We start from the raw sequence: 17,772 nt of genomic DNA on the forward strand, positions 1-17,772 counted from the left end.
CCCACACTTATCTTGGTGGAGGGCAAGCAAGGTATTGCAACTGACAATCTCCAGGAAAGCACATAAAATGGGGGATGAATGGCTCAACTATCCAAAGGACTGCTTAGGCTAGTCACTAAGTTAAATGCATGGAGGAAAGGTGAATTAGGAAAACTAACCACAATAAAGGGGAATCAATTTTGGCCAAGTGGAAACATATAGAAAATGTAAAAGATTTTGTATCATTGGAGCCCAAAGTGGGAGGAGTTGAGGTGGAAGGCAATAAACTAGAAATGGGTCAAATTGTGCTGTATCTTACACCACACTAAAAAGTTTCAACTTCATTCTGCGGGTAATGTGGCATCTAAGGACTCTAATTAGTGTAAATAATTGGTTGAATTTCTAGTTTCAAACTATGATATTGATTTCCTGGTGGAGAATGAACATGGCTGATGTTTGCCAGGGTTTTTGGAAGCCACACAATACCAGAGGCTCTCAATCCAAACTAAGGTAACAGCACTCAGCAATGGAAGTCCAAAGACAAGCCCTATAGGAACTACGCACCATTTCACTGGCCTTCCACTTAACACTCATCTTCTTTAAATGCACAGCTGCACGCAGTCACATCTTCTAACACAAAGGTCAACATGAAATAGTACTCTCAAGTAGCACATCAAAACAGCCTTTTGAGATTTGGCATAATTGCTTAAGTGCTTGTATATTACATGATCTTGCTTTCAGAAGTTCAACATTGCTGCCAATTCTCCTTTTTTACAATTTCTTTTCTAAAATTTTGCTAACTTCCAATAGCTAAAGATTTCTTTTGTGCAGGAGAGCCTCCAGACTATTATTATTTTAGAATTTTAATTTCAGTGTCTCTGCATAATTTTATACCTTGAAAAATCCATTCAGGGTAAAAAAGCTGCTGCATGAGCCAGATCCTTATATTCATTTGTTCTTTACTTCACTAATACAGTCAGTCACCAACTTATTCATCATCCATCCTCTGTGTACAAGGCTCTATAAAATGTAGTGTGGTTTCCAAGATGGAAAAAACCAAGTGTCCAACTATTGAGAATTTAGAGTGTATTGGAAAAGTGGCAAGGTGTTCTCCATGATTTTCTATAAGGGAAAAGGAGCCAAGATCAAACCCTACCATAAAAAGGTGTAATATCTGAAAGCTATTGCAAGATTTCTTTTTTTATAATGGGTGAATATTGCAGAATAGGAAAAAAATGCTTTTGCCTGAAACTTGTTGCCCAAGGCACACGTAGACTCACAGAGTCTCAAAACGGTTCAGTTCATTTTCTTACAACCTGTCACAGGTGGGATTCTTCAGAAAGTTGACTCACATGGAGATCTGCATGAGGAAAGGTTATTAGGAGGTCCTCTTGGAGTTAGCATCTGTGGAAGATAAGGGAAAGATGCAGAATTGAAGAGAGAGAAGTCAAGGAAAGATTGAGTCTCGAGGGACACCTTACCCAGCTGTGTGGGGAGTTCTGCAGATGGGACCACCCTCCAGGGCTGTTCTGTGTTGGAGTAAGAAGGCCAGGTCTTTACTCCCCTGTTTCAATCAGTCATTGAATACTGGCCACCCCAGAAAGGCTGTAACCTTGAGCAAATAGCCTCTTCAAGTGAGACAGTCCTCATGGGAGGCTGATAATACAGGGTTATCTGCTGGAAGTTCTCCTGGCACCTGGTTTATGAAGTTCTTTATTTCTGAATCAGGATCTGTGAACCCCATTATAACGTCCACTATACCAACATTGTCTGTGAAATTGTGTAGATGTTAGATGGAAATACTAACTTTTGTACCGTCTAAAATCAGTTTTCACTGAGCATTTACTTAGGCTAGGAACAAAGTTAAATGCATGGAGGAAAAGATCTCTGAATCAGAAGCACCTGCACAGGATGCTTCTATGAGCATGATTTAATCTTTTATTATGCTTTGCTACTAAAATTTGCACAGGATGCTTCTATGAGCAGGATTTAATCTTTTATGCTTTGCTACTAAAATTAGGAATTGGTAAAATTAGAATTTTTAGTATGAGCTTTATCCTGATACACACCCAAACTCTCCCAATATGTCAACCATAACTTAATTTCAAATCCAATTCTTGAACCTCAACACTAAGCCAAAATACTACTAATACTAACTAAATTTATTAAGCATTTGCTCTGTGCCATGTACTATTCTGAGCACTTTTACATGCAATAACTCATTTCAGCCTTACAGAGATTACCAGAGATTTACTGGTGTGTATGATATGATCTTCAGCTTATAAATGAGGAAACCAAGGTACAAACGGGTTCAAGCACCCTTCCACAGCTGCATAGCACTTAAGACAGTGGAAATTTGAAGCTTAAATACATTCTCTGCCATTGAGGACCTCAGCATTATAGAATCTTGTAGTTGAAGGATTGTATTAATAGCTAAGGGGTTTCTTTTTTTAAAAAGAGGATAAAAATATAGAAAGTAAATAATTTCCAAAAAAATGTGTTACATGTTGACTTCAACTAGATACACCTATATAAAACATAAATATATGTGTCATTTCAAATTTTAAGCAGGACAAGTTACTTCTGCTGAATCCTAATTCACACACGGTTATATTTTGAGTTCTAGATTTACACATTTTCTGATAAAAATATTAATTATAAATATAACATGCAAAATATTATTCTACTTCTGCATGATTTTTCACCTTAAAAAAATCTTTCTCCAAAATTGTTTCTCCTGTGAAAAATTGTTTTCTCCAAAAATTGTTTTCCTGTGAAAAATGTCCAAATCCTCCCTTCAGGGTTTGAAAGTTTTCCAAAAACTTGAATTCTTCTTGCCAGAAGGCAGACTTTCAAGAGAAAAACAAATGCATAATAATGGGGGATGTCTGTGTAATCTTTTTTTATTATTAAAAAAATAAATAAAAAATTGTTAGTACTGGCTGAAAACTTTATCTTATTTTACCAGAACTGTTTATGAGTCCTATTACATTTTATTCTGTCATTAGTCAAGGCATGCTTTTTTCAGCTTTCCAAAAATTCTTGAATAAATGATGGACTAACTGACCTTACTCTGTGAATTCACTCAATAAGCAAAGCACTTACTATGTGCTGTGGGTGCTGTTAGGTCCTGTGGCTCAGAGGTCCCCAAATGTTTTGGCATCAGGGATCTATTTCATGGAAAACAGTATTTCCATGGACTGGGGGCAGGGGATGGTTTCAGGATGATTCAAGCACATTACATTACATCTGTCTTGTACTTTCTTTCTATTATTATTACATTGTAATATATAATGAAATAATTATATAGCTCACCGTAATACAGAATCAGTGGGAACCCTGAGCTTGTTTTCCTGCAACCAGACAGTCCCATCTAAGGGTGATGGGAGACAGTGACAGATCATCAGGCATGAGATTCTCATAAGAAGCATGCAACCCAGATCCCTCACAGGCACAGTTCACAAGAGGGTTTTTGCTCCTATGAGAATCTAGTGTCACTGCTGGCTGATCTAACAGGAGGTGGAGCTCAGGCACTAATATGAGCAATGGGGAGTAGCTGTAAATACAGATGAGGCTTCACTTGCTCAACTGTGGCTCACTTCCTGATGTGCAATCCAGATCCTAACAGGCCATGGACAGGCTGGGGACCCTTGCTGTGGATGCGCATGGAAACAAAGTGGAAGCTCTGCCCTAAGTAGTTCATGATCAATTGAAAAGAGACATGTAGTAAAATAATTACAATAAAGTGACAAATAATATTCGTATCTAAAAAGCATGTTTAGAATAATGGAATGAGAACTAAGCAATTCAAAATAAAGACCAGTAAAATAGCAGAGTTTTATTTTGTTATCTGAGCATTCTTAAATTTTCTTTGTTTATTCCTCATCTGTATCAGTAGTCAACAGATTTTTCTTTAAAAAATCAGATAGTAAATATTTTAAGCTTTGTGCCCCATAAGATTTCTATGGGAACTACTTGATTCTTCCATCGTAGGGCAAAAGCAGCCATAGATAATATGTAAACAAGTGAATGATGCTGTCTTCCAGTAAATCTTTATTTCTAAACTAGACAGCAGTCTGGATTTGGCCAATGGGCTACAACGCACCTACCCTAGTTCTACATGAGCTTAAATTTTGGTGTCCTCAAGGCGGGGTGCAATGACTCATGCCTATAATCCCAGCACTTTGGGAGGCTGAGGCAAATGGATCACTTGAGGTCTAGAGTTCGAGACCAGCCTGGACAACATGGTGAAACCCCATCTCTACTGAAAATACAAAAATTAGTTGGGTGTGATGGCAAGTGCCTGTTATCCCAGCTTCTTGGGTGGCTAAGGCATGAGAATTGCTTGAAACCCAGAGGCAGAGGTTGCAGTGAGCCGAGATCACGCCATTACACTGCAGCCTGGGTGACAGAGTGAGACTCCATGTCAAAAACAAGTAAATAAAATAAAATAAATAAATGTTGGTTTCCTCAATTTGGGGATTATTTTCTTCTCACTCTATATTCCCCCCTTAGGTGTTGCTACCTACTTCCATGGTTTCAAAGGCCATCTGTTTTCCATGATATTCCAAATGCATGCTTCAGACTTGATGCATCTTCTGACATCCAGATCCATTTATCTAGGTTCCTGATGAACATTGTTTTCCTAGACTAGCTCACATTTTTGTCAAAATTAAGAGAGTTCATCTCACCATCTCCACTAAGCCTCTCACCCAGACCTTGCTCTGAATACCTTTCTCTCTTTCCAAAAATAGCACTTCTAGCCACCTTTTATTTATTAATTCTCCAAACTGCTTCCACATTTTTATCTTTTTTCTTTTCTTTTTCCATTCACCTATTTGCTTAAGCCAGAAAACTAAAAGCCAGACATAACACCTCCTTCTCCATTACTCCCCATATTAGGTTTTCAAATTCAGTTAAGTATAGCCCTAAAATAGCTCTCAACTATAGTCCCCTTTCTATATCACCACGTTCACACCACTGCCATACCAAGTTACCATCACTTCTGGCATGGACCGCCTTGATGCCTTTGTAAAGGGTTTCTCAGAATCCAGTCATCCACTCTTATGCTCTTCTACTACACGTTATATCCATTCTAGAATTTCTTTTTTATGGGAGGGAGACAGGGGCATGCTCTGTCATCCAGGTTGGAGTACAGTGGTGCGATCCTAGCTCACAGCAGCTTCGGCCTCCCAGGCTCAAGTGATCCTCTCACCTCAGCCTTCCGAGTAACTGAGATTACAAGCGTAAGCCACCATCCCCAGTTAATTTTTAAATGTTTTGTAGAGAAGGAGTCTTGCTACATTGCCCAGACTGGTCTTGAACTGCTGGCCTCAAGTGATTCCCCTGCCTTGGCCTCCCAAATCACTGGGATTACAGGTGTGACCCATTGTGTCCAGCTTCCAAAGTGACCTTTTTGATAAGACCTCTGATTATGGTCATCCCTGCTTTAAACCTGTCAAAAGATTCCTTGGGCTCTATGGATAGATCCACATCCTTATTACTCTTCCCACACTGTATCCTTAGCTCATAACCATGTTTATTAGTTTCCTAGGACTGTTATAAAAATAACCAGAAATCTAGTGCCTTAACACACATTTATTAACGTATAGCTCTAGAACCCAGACATCTGAAATGGGACTCAAAGCTAAAATCAAGATTGGAAGGGCTGTGTTCTTTCTGGAGGCTCAGAGGAGAATTCATTACCAGGCCTTTTTCGGTTTCTAGAGGCCCCATATTTACTGCTGTGTGGCCTTCAGTCAGTAATCATGTATTTCCGATCTCTGTTGCTTCCAGTGTCACATCTTCTCTTGCTCTGCCTCTCCTGCCTTGCATAAGGACTCTGTGATTCCATAGAGCCTGCCTGGATAGTCCAAGATAACCTCCTCATTCCAGCATTGATCTTCACTTAGTCACACGCGTGGTGTTTCTTTGCCAAAAAGTTAGCATGGCCACAGGTGCTGGAGATTACAGCATAGGCTTCTTATGGGGGCTGCTCTTCTGCAAACCAAACTTCATCTCTCAATTTTCAGGCTCCTAACACACTGGCCTTCACTATCTCATTGAAAGCCGCTATTTTCTCCTCCTCCTCCAAGTCCTCTGCACATGATATGTCCTCTCTCTGAAATTCTCTTCCTTCAACTCTGCCTTTGGCTAACTCCCAATGACCCTTAATATATTAGTATACATATTTCTTCTCCAGAGAGAAACTTTATTTGACCCTCTTAATCCCTTTAAAGTTAAGTTAACCTTAATTTATTCTCTTATATCCTCCTATATTTTTGTGTTTTCACATGTTTCAGAGTTGAACTTAAATTCCAGCATAATTATTTCTTTGAGGTCTGGGCACTCCATTAGATTGCAAGCTTACTAAGGGCAGAGCACTGTCCGTATTTACCACATGTTATACGAAGCACCTAACACATTGTACCTGCTCACCAAATATGAATGGAATTAGTCAACAGTTTAATAAAAAATATCAATTTATTAAAACATTAATATTTCAAAAAGGGTAATGAAATATTACCCTTTGATCATAATTTTAAATGATGACTAATTTTAAAGACAGAGTATCAGGGGATCAAGATATGTTTTAGGAGAGGGGAGCATCTTTTGTGAAAGTTTGAGTAAGAGGACATTGTTCAGGAATTACAAATAATTTGAAAAGACTGGAAGATACATTCTCATAGTTGGTGGTGGCAAAAGTAGGACTAAGATGTAAATAGAGACCAGATCATAAACTGTCTATAACGTTTAAGATGCCATCAGTGGCAAATAATAGGTAACCTAACCTAAGGCACTTAAGGAATACAAGATTCTAATCAGTGTCTGAAAGTAAACTGTCCTGGATCAGATTCAGTAGCTCAAAAGTATTAGGGTACTGGGTTTGAATCTTGGGCATTCTCTTGGTTTTACTCTCATTGTTGCAATGGCTGCCATAGCAACAAATATTCTTAGTCCCTTAGAACAATGTCCCAGATATGGAGGGAGAGAATGGGAGAAAAAGGCTCCCGACTTGCATTAAGCTCCTCTTTTTTTGTAAAGGAGAAAAAAATATTTCCAGAAGCTCCCAGTAGATTTTTCATTTTGTTTAGGGATACCTATTTAGCAAATAAAAATACAAGATGCTCAGTTAAATTTGAATTTCACGTAAGCAATAATACTGTTTAGTATAATAATCAGAACATACTTACACTAACAAAAAGTTACTTATTTGAAATTAGGATTTTACTGAGTACTATGTATTTTATCTGGAAATTCTACTCTTACTTCAATAGTGAGAGCAGGATTATATATGCTCACCCCTAGACTAGTCACAGGTAAATATTAATGTAGATGCCATGATGAGCTTAGTTTCCTGGGACTGGGCACATTGCCAAAATATGGGTGTAGTTAGCAAAGTCAGGAAAGACTGGTTATTACATGAGTACAAACTGTGTCAGCCACAGGATCTGTGTAAATTGGTAAGGTGGTTTTATTCCTGTCTGTAGATGATGTGGAAGTGTTGAAGGATTTAAGCAAAGAAATGATATAATTAGTTTGGAAATTCGTGTAAAGATATCTTCTCTGGTAACGTGCAGATTGGTAAAATTAGAGGAAGAGATATCAGATAAGAAGCTATGACATTAGATGTGTTAAAGAATTATGAAGGCACTTGAACCTAAGAAATAGCAGAAGGAATTTAGAAATATGTAAGAGGATTATATATGCATATTTATTGATCATAGTTGTCAAGATTTCAGACTTTGGACTAGAAATGTTTTTGCGTTATATTTTGGCTTTGCTGTAAAATATGTGTGTAAGTTTCTTTATCTTACTGGCCTTAGTTTCCTTATCTCTAAACATGAAGATAATAAAACTATGTGATTTATTATGGCATTGAATGAGGTTTCAGTTAGTCAGGGTTCTCCAGAGGACACACACACACACACAGTGTGCATGTATATATATTCTGCTCACTTTATATAAACATTTGTATGTGTGTGTGCGTGTGTGCATCTGTGTGTGTGAAAGGGAGTTTATTAGGAAGAACTGGCTCACATGATTACAAAGTCCCATGAGAAGTGATTACAAGGTGGAGGATGAAAGAAGCCTGTAGCGTGGCTCCCCAGGAAGCTAGTAGCATGGCTCAGTCCAACTTCAAAAGCCTCAAAACCAGGAAAGGTAACAGGACAGCTTCTAGTCCGAAGCTGAGGGCCTGAGAGCCCCTGGAAGGTTTCTGGTGGATCCCAGAGTCCAAAGGTCAAAGAACCTGGAGTTTGTTGTCCACAGTCAGGAGGGATAAAAAGACTTACTGCTCTGGAAGACAGAGACGGAGAGAGAGAGAGATACACAAAAAGGAAGCCAAGTAACCTTACCGCCCTCTTTCTTTTGCCTGCATTGTTCTATTAATAGCTGCACCCATGGTAGATTGGATGATGCATAGTCACACTGAGGGTAGTCATCGTCTCTCAACCCACTGACTCACTTGTCAATTTACTTTGAAAATTCCCTCACAGACACACCCAGAAACAATGCTTCACCAGCCATCTGGGCATCCTTAAATCCAGTCTAGTTGACTGACAACTAATATTAAAAACAAAGTGAGCCTAATATGCATTTAATGGATGTTAGCTGCATTTATTATTTTGGTTTTACTGTTAGTTTTGTCATGTATTATGACAGGTATGATACAGCGTTGAAGATAAAAGATAAAAATTCTCCCCAACCTGCTCTACCCATGATCTTTCCCATCTCAGGTGATAACAACTCCTTCCTTCCAGATGCTCAGAACAAAAACTTTATTGTCACCACTGATGTCTCTTTCTCTTACATTCTATATTCAGTTTTGGGGGGATTCCTTCTGGCACTCAGAATATATTCAAAATGCATCCAGAATTCTGCCATTGCTCACCACTTCCCCTGCTGACCCTCTGGTCTGAGCTGCCATCATCTCAGTGGATTGGGGTGAGTATTGCTCTAATAGACTTCCCTGCTTGTACTCCAGTTCCCTGTTGTCCATGCTCAGCACAGTGGCCAGGGTGCTTAACCACTAGGTCAGATTTTGCTGATTTTTGCTCATTCCTGCAATGGCTTCCCACTCTACTAAAAATAATAGCCAAAGTATTTAAACTACATGACTGATCCCCTGTTTGTTCGCCAACTTCACCAGCTGTGGCTCCTTTGCTAACTCCACTTGGTCCTGGTTGATCTGTCTGCCCAGGCTACTCTTTCTGCAGATATTAAAACACCTCATTGTTTAACTCCTTCGAGTTTTCCTCAAATCACACCCACTCAATGAACCCAACTTCAGCTACCTTATTAACAATGTCAAGCAACTATCACCACCCAAAGTGCCATTCAATATTCCCTTCATCTATTGTGTCTTTTTATCTGTTTTTCCCATGGCCCTGATTGTATTCTAATTTACAACATAGTTTACTTATTTGTTATAATTATTGTTGGTTATGTGACTCTTCCTGTCTAGTTAGAACATCTTTATATGTTTTGTCCAATGACATATCAGAGCACCCAAAACAATGGGTTTTGGGTATTCAATACAATGCAATGACTAAGTTTTTACCATGTCATTCATTCTTGCTCTTTATGTTTTAAAAACAAATAACTATTAAATACTTACTCTGTGTTAGGCATAGTTCTCATTATTTTACATGTCATTGAATGCTTACAAGAATTTTGTGGTATGCATCTTTCCTTAGCAGTGAAACACAGTGGTTAAAGGCAGAAATTAGGGATATAGCACAGCAGAGAAAATCTCAGAATTTCAAATTATTATGCACGGATATAAGTCTTGGCTCTGCCACTTACTGGGTATAATGCCTTGAGCAAGTGACATAACCCCCTCTTGCCTCAGTACCTAGACTTTCTCATTTGGGAAACCAATACAGTCTATTGTAGTACAGCCCTCATAATACCATTGTTACTGTAATGGAGTTAACACATCTAAAGTATTAGAATGACGTCTGGAACAGAGTATACACTAAACTAATGTAAGCTATTATTCTTACAATTAATATTTTGTCACTTTTTCACATTATGGACGTGAGACTTAGAGAAGCCAATTAACTTGGCCAAGGTCACATAGATAGTGAAGAGGCATTTAGGCCTTTGACCCCAAAACTGTGCTTTTAACCACCATGCAACAAGAAACACAAAAAGAAAAGTCTTTTGGGGGGAAATATAATGAGTTGAAATATGGATTTTTGTATCTTCACCCCAGGATATTTTCCACCTAAATTTAGACTTCCTAGAAAATATCAAATTTCTAGCTATATGTTTAATTTTCTCTCCAAGCTGGCATAAAGCAGACTTGATCTTTGGAAGACAGCAGGGTTCGTGTGATTATTTTCATGGCCTTTGCCAAAAGTCAGTCATTTAAGCATCTTCACGGCACAAGACCAACTGCTTTATACATCAGCTGCTCTGTGAAAAAGTTGAAAATGTGATAGATTTGCTGACAAGCATATTTTATGTTTGATGTGCATACATTTTTTGCAATGATAAAAATAGAAGCCCTTAAGAGTTACTGAGTAGTTTGTTTTCCCTTCTGTCTCTTGAATATTTTGATCTTAAGAAAGAGCAGATGTCTTGCTCGTTTTCACCTGTGTTTCCAGTTTTAGCTTCCACAGTATGCATTGCTTCATTTATAAGAAAATATTCCTACCTACTGTGTGCAAAGTTGAATGTATGTTGTCTTGTGGGCAGACTCAAAAGCATCAAATATTGCATTATAATCTGGTAGGAAAAATGGAAAACCATGAATGCGTCAAATCTAGCAGTAACACCTCAGTGCAAGCCATAGTCATTCTTCACCTAAAGCACTGCAATAGCCTACTCATGCTCTCCCAGATTCTCTAAGCCATTCCACACTTAGAAGCCAGAGTGATTTTACTGCATTACATACCTAACCGTGTTTGTCCTCCACATAAAATCTTTTAATGGCTTCTCATTGAAGTAAAATCCAAAATCTTTTCCATGACCAGAAAGGTCATGCATGATCCTGCCCCTGTCAATCTTTCTTAGACCAACTCTTAGTAATGCCCATGCTATTCTGCCAAACTAGACATGATTTATATCACACCATCCAAACTTGTTCTGGACTCAGGACATTAGTACTTACTGTCTCTATATATTGCATGTTCTTTTCACAGATTTTCATATAAATAAACTCCTTCTCAATACTTAGAAGCCAGTTATATTTATTTTTGTATTGAGGCCTTCTCATAATAAATATTTTCAGTTATACAGAGAAATTCTATGCCTCTTATTCTCTGCTGTATCCTCATTGTTCAAAGTACCAATCAATTATAGGTGCTCCCTAAGTGACTGTTGTTTTCTGATTGACTGACTGATGAACTGACTATGAATATATCTGCAAAAAAAGTAAAGGTTCCTCAGTGCCAATAGAGTCATAGAGAAAATGTTAGGGATTCCATGAGAGGGTGCAATCAGGCTAGAATGGTTATCGTGGACTGGTTCATTGAGAAAGAATCTGCTGAATCAGATCTGGCATAGGTAGTATCATTGTTATTTTTGTCATGGGTAAATATTTAGTGTCTGCTATGTGTGAAACAGTATTCTAAGTCTATTCTAGAAACAGTATTATTTAATATTCATAAAAACTCAGTGAGTTAGGCGCAGTGGCTCTCACCTGTAATCCCAGCAGGTGGGTCACTTGAGCCCAGGAGTTGGAGATCAGCCTGGGAAATATGACAAAAATGCATCTTTACAAAAAAAAAAAAAATTACCCTGGTGTGATGGTGCACACCTGCGGTCCTAGCTACTTGGGAAGCTGATGCTGGAGGATTGCTTGAGCCCAGAGGTTGAAACTGCAATAAGCATTGATCATGCCACTCCATCCTGGGCAGCAGACTAGACACTTTCTGAAAACGAAACAAAGCAACAAAAACAACTCAGTAAGTCACTATTCATTTTAAAAGCTACGACTGAGGGCCAAAGAAATTCTGACACATACAAGTTGACATCGTGAGCAGCAGAGCAGGAATTTGAATCTACACAAACGGTAGACTCCTTGCATTCAGTGGCTTTTCTACACTGGATTTGGACAAGTGGGGACAAAAGAAAAAGCCAATCTAGTTGGAGGAAAAAGTATTATCACACGCAAGGAAGAGGGAACATCTAAATACCGTATCAGGAGTATGTTAGTTGGTGAACCAAAGGGATAAACAGGAAGTTTAAAAGTCAATTGGAATCAGATCATTAAGGGGCTTCAAAAACAGGCTGAGATGTTAGAGTGACTGTAGAACACAGAAGGCACGGGAGGCCTTTGGAGAAGAAGTTGGTATGGGCTTAATCTGGGCTTTATCTGAATCACTATTCATTTTACAAGTATCCGGGTTTTAACTTGTAAGACCACTCATTTGAAAATCTTGTTCGTGAAGGAACAAAGTGAGAAGGGGTCTAGGGTCAGGAAGAATAATTAGGAATTGCAGTGTTTAGGACGAGAAGCAACTGATCTTTCTCATACTACTACTAACATGTTTCCCCAAAGAATTGTGGCTCAAAAATATTTCATTCTCAATAATTTTTATATTGCCACTGTCAGTATTATTAGCTCTATTTTGCAGGTAAAAACAATTTAATTTAAAATAATGATATTCAGGAAGGGCAAGTGATTAAAAAGCCCAAGATCAAATGATGAGCATGACTGAGAAGGGAAGATTTTCACGAAATTGTTAGGCAAAATTGGGGAAGTTTCCCCACTGAGGGAAGCATGGTTCCTGCAGCGCTTACCTCTCATAAAACAGCTCTATGTTGAGATCCTTTGCTAGTGCTGTCTCTATCTTACAAAGCTGCAGAACTGCCAGGAAGCAAGGAGCAAGAACATCAGAGCCAAATTCCTGGTTTTGAATACCAAGCCGGGCTTTCTATCTATTTCTCTCTAAAGAATGTATTTAACAGTACTTTGTCTCGGTTGCAAAGAGCTGTTTGTTTTTTTAAATCAAATCAATTAAATTGTGTAAAGTGCTTAGACCAACGCCTCATATCAAATAAACTCTCCCAAATATTTTATTGTTGATGATACTTACAATAATTCTGCAAGCGTTACTATTTTTTTAATACGTGAGAGAATTAAAGCTCACACTAATGATGCTGTACCTCAGGAGTATTAATGCCTGAAAACAAAACAAAACAAAACAAACCTTGTGAAGAATAATAAATACATTTTCATTTCTTCTGGAAAATGTGTGCAATATCGCAAATGGGGAAGACTGGCAACAATTGTTAAATTTCCCTATACCAAAATATGATAAATCCACATTTCCTTTTCACTGTGAGGGGAGGATGATAGATGATAAGAAAGAGGTTGTGGGTCTCCCAGAACAAACACATTCACAAAAATCCACTGGCCAGGCCCTGCTCTTCAAGAACACTGCCTTATCCAGTCTTACCCACTTCCTTTGATCTCCTGCGTCTGATTTGGTCAGAGTTCAAGAATACCTCTGGAGTCAAGCAGACTAGATCAGAACTTTGCTATTTCTTTACTAGCTGCGTGAATATAAACAAGCTGCTTAACCTCACTTGACCTACATTTTTTCATATATATAATGAGCAAAGTGATTCTTAACTTCGAAGAATCTTCAGGTTCACAATTTACCATGTAAATGTGTGCTGTGCTTAATAATGATTACAGAAACATTAGCAATCACTATTTCTTGGTACTTACGGGTATTCCAAATATTCTGGATGATGGAAGTAGTTTAAATTTTAGGTGAATGAAAGCATTTTCTTGAAATGCTGTTAATATAATTATCCAAGTTTTTTCTTTTTCTTTTTCTAATCTTCATTTTTTACTTTTTCTAAAATTCTGTCTTTGCTGTTTCTCCCTGTTTGTTTCATCCATCCTATCCGAAGAGATGTTGTCAAGATGCAGTAAGATCTAGGAGAATGTCAAGCACAATGTGTGGTAGGTTGCGATCACTAACCAGCAATTCTGAGTCTCATCAGACAGGTCACATTGCTGAACCTCAATATCGTAATCTCATAATATACCGTTTGCAGTTATGTAGCAACATTTAAAAATCAGTGGATAGAAAACTGCCTTGCACATAACACAAGTTGTTAGTTTCCTCTCCCTTTTCATCTCTTTTATCATTCTTCTGTTTCTGGATTGTCAAGGGACACTATTTCTCATTAGCTGTCTCAGCAGATATTCTTAAATGTCCTTGGGACTCAACACATACTCTGGGGAAGCATCAACAAAACCAAGAATTAGTGGATGAGGTGACCTGAGATGGGTTGAACTTTCCTAAAACCTTTGGGAGCACTGTGGGGACATGCACAAACCCAGCATTTATTCAATAATTTCCATTATTAATGCATCCAAAGCCTTGTATTCTCTTGAAGCAGTGGCTTCAAGGCCCACGGCAATCTCCCTCCACCTCCTCCCCTAAACCACTTCTCTGAACTTAGATCTGATGTTCCTATCATTTGCTCTGTTCCAGCCACTTTGCCAAGCCTTCCAAGAGACCTACTTTACCCTGGAATTCCCTTTCCGTCCAGGGACTTAACACACACTCTGGACCTAGTATGCCTTTTGCCCCTTTTCTTTCTTATTTTTCTTTGTCACTTTTTACCATCTGACCTACCAATTTATTTCATGTATTTCTTTGTCTGTGTCTTTCATCACCCTCTAGCCTATGAAGCCCGTGAGGCAGGGACGTGGTCTGCTTTGTTTACTGGGTCCAGCATGTAGAAGTTGCTCAATACATACTGCCTGATGACTGAATGGTCAGAAGCATTTAAAATTGTTCATTTAATAATCACGTTGTGAAAATGGCAACAGCCTGGTGAACACAAAGAGATATTCCATGAAGTGAAGACACTGATCTTAAAGAAAACAAATACTAAAATAAGCACGTGTTATAACTACTCTTGATCCTAGCACTGTACCTCCTCAAATCCAATCCTTGCCCTTCACTCTTTCTGGAATACTTGTGCAACATCGCAAATGGGGAAAATTGGCTATAATTATTAATTTTCCCTATACAAAAATGTGATAAATTCCCATTTCCCTCTTCACTGAGAAGAAGGTAGGATGATAGATGATAGAGAAGAGGCTGTGAATCTGGTCTGTAGTATGTTAGAGGGTGCCTGCCCCAGCAGGCTCCTGGCTGAGTTTTGCTAGTGGAAGGCAGTAGCATGAGTGCAAAGGCCAAGAGAAGGGAGAAACAGGGCATTTACTAATTTACTTGCTTCTCTGCCTCAGGCAGTGGTTGCATCTTCTCTATGCTGTGGGTTCCTTGTAGCTCCTTGGTGACAATGTCTGACTTGTCTCACTTTCTACCATTGTTTTCTCAGCTCCTCCATCATCTGTGCAGCCAATGATATTCTCTCATTATATTTTCTCCTTTGAAATCTGAAGGCACTTGGGACTGTTTGTTTTTTCCTTTTTTGCTTACACTCTGACTGGCGACGCTGAGTGCTCTTCTGGGAAGGCGCAGTATCTGTGAAGCACATTACAGGGCCTCTCCTGGCCCAGTGGAGCTGTCCAATAAGAGGGTTTCCTAAAGCAGTGACAGATTACTCTTTGAGAAGGGGAACATGAAGAGTCAACAACAATAGCAAGGGCAGTGAGCCTTTGAGAAAATGAAAATTACTTACGTGAAGGCTCTGTGCCAGGAGAAAGTTGGGGTTCACAAATGACAGCACCGTAAAGCACATAGAACGAGTAGATGAAGTGAGAAGCATTTGGTCAGTCATCCTGATTCCTGTTGACAATTCATAGGTCTTTTTCCTGTAATTCACGAAGCTCCACAGAAAAGTTTTAATCAAGGAGGGTTAACGTGGTGTTCTCATCTGGTCTGTGCTTTGTAAAGATAAGTAACTGCAATATATAGGCTGCAAGATGCAGCCTAGGCGGCCAGGTGGGAGGCTGGGGCTGCAGCCCAAGTGCCGGGGCCGAGTGGTTTGGCCCAGGATAGTGGTTGAGGCTTAGATGGGAAGGGAAGAGCCAGAAAACAGCCCAGTCCTGAGCTCATCTCCTCACTCTTCCTTCCTCTGCAGACTGCTGGCGTGTTCTCTTTGTTGCTCAGTCTGAGAGGTGCTGCCAGCTCCAACGGCTTTATTTTTATGTTGGCGCCTAAAAGCCTCACCTCAAAGAGAGGAGACTCTGGAGACAATGTGAAGGACAAGCAGGCACAGAGATACTTCCCTTCATCCACCCTTCCCACAGACCAGCTGAAGCAAAAGTTCAAAATAACTCCAAGCTGTTAGGAAAAAATTGCCAAAACCACTCCTCTTTCTCATGTAGTGACAAAGTGCTGCAGGGCCTGCCACGTTTGATTGTTCTCATTCTAGGCCTGCTTCCCTCTTCTCAGGTGGGCTAACTTACTTCCTCAGCTTTGCTTACATCTGTCTCTCGGGGTATTTCTAGGGGCTCTAAGACTAATCTGGTCCTCTCAGTAAAGACTTTGGGAACTACTTCTATTTCTTTTTGCAATGTTCCCTGTCACACAAGAGCAGTTTTCTGCCAGTGCAGAAAACTAGAACCAAATGATACCAACTAATAAATAAGTCTATTTCATGGTTGGCGAAGAAGCACTAGACTTGAAACCGGACAGTGTTTTACTGAGGTCACGCTGTTACTCCATCACCTTGGAGAGATCAACCAAGAAGCGGAGGCTTTGTGGCATGAGTGTAATATTTACTCACAGATACTGGACATAGTGATGAGACAGGCACCAGGGCTTCATACACACTGTTCCATTTCAACCTCCCAGTGACCCTTAAGAGAAAGGCTGTTTATTTTGTCCATTTTCACAAGTAAGGAAACCAGCTCAGAGAGATTAGGGAACTGGCATGAAATCACACAACTGGCAAGTCACAGGGAGGAAATGAAACTCAGGCTTTCTTATCTCAAATCTTTGTTCCTACTATGACCCCTTCGATACAAGCTAGTGCCAGGAACATTGGGGTGAGAGCCAAAAGGATCTCAATCTGACGACTGCTTCTCTGCGTTGCCAGCTGGGCGATGTCAGGCAGGCAGCCCAGCCTCCCTGTGCCTTCCTCTTCCTTATCTGTGAAATAATGATGCTTTTATTATTTTAACTCATACTAAACCTTTTGTTGCAGTGTAGACCTTTACAAGATGCAGGGGACTGTGGAAGATTTCATGAGACAATTCATAGAAAACATCTAAACTGCGCTGTGGTCTGCAATTCAGATTGCACATTACGCGGAAATTTATTTCAGCCTTGTCTCATAACTGTGCAACTCTAAATGCTTAACTTAAAACCTCTGAGTCTCACACGTGTACAGTGGGGTCAAATTTGACTTACCTAGAAGTTTTGTAATGAGGATTAAATAAAAATAATGATCATACAGAGCAACCCACATGTGGTAAGTGTATTCTCCTCTCTTTAGGTAGGACTCACAATCTTTCTATTTAAGCACTATCTGTCTATCTACCTCATGGTATAGTTGAGATTATCCCCTTGATACAATTAGTGTACTGGAGAAAAAAAAAAGCTCAAAAAATACTATATGGATGCTAAGGATTACTATCACTAAATTAAACTTTGAATTCTGTGAATAATTAGAAAGAATGAGTAATTAATGTCATATACTAAATTACCTAGTGTTTTTCAGTTGTATCTATTTATTTATTCAGGGCCCTTAATTTGATGAGCCATTATTTATTTTTATGTATAAAAGACCAGTGTATTGCTTATCTTGTCTCTTTATAAGAATTGTTGATCCTAGCAGAAAGAAGAATATTTTTTAAATGAGCTATAACCAGTGGATATGAATGCAAATTCATAAACTCTAATA

General features: G+C 39.1%; 1 long non-coding RNA gene across 2 annotated transcripts; it reads right to left on the reverse strand.

The window, feature by feature from the left end:
* Positions 1–921: 921 nt before the first annotated feature.
* On the reverse strand, positions 922–17,412 carry LOC110743228. 2 transcript variants are annotated; one of them, XR_004182847.1, is made up of 4 exons: positions 15,604–17,412; positions 13,667–15,506; positions 11,727–13,115; positions 922–1,383 (listed from the first exon to the last, which is right to left on the reverse strand). It is a non-coding gene; the product is annotated as an uncharacterized LOC110743228 (long non-coding RNA). The 2 variants fall into 2 exon arrangements; XR_002521935.2 differs by having other exon boundaries at positions 11,727–15,506.
* Positions 17,413–17,772: the final 360 nt, after the last annotated feature.

Source organism: Papio anubis, chromosome 3 (assembly GCF_008728515.1).
Source record: "Papio anubis isolate 15944 chromosome 3, Panubis1.0, whole genome shotgun sequence".
NCBI classification, from domain to species: Eukaryota; Metazoa; Chordata; class Mammalia; order Primates; family Cercopithecidae; genus Papio; species Papio anubis.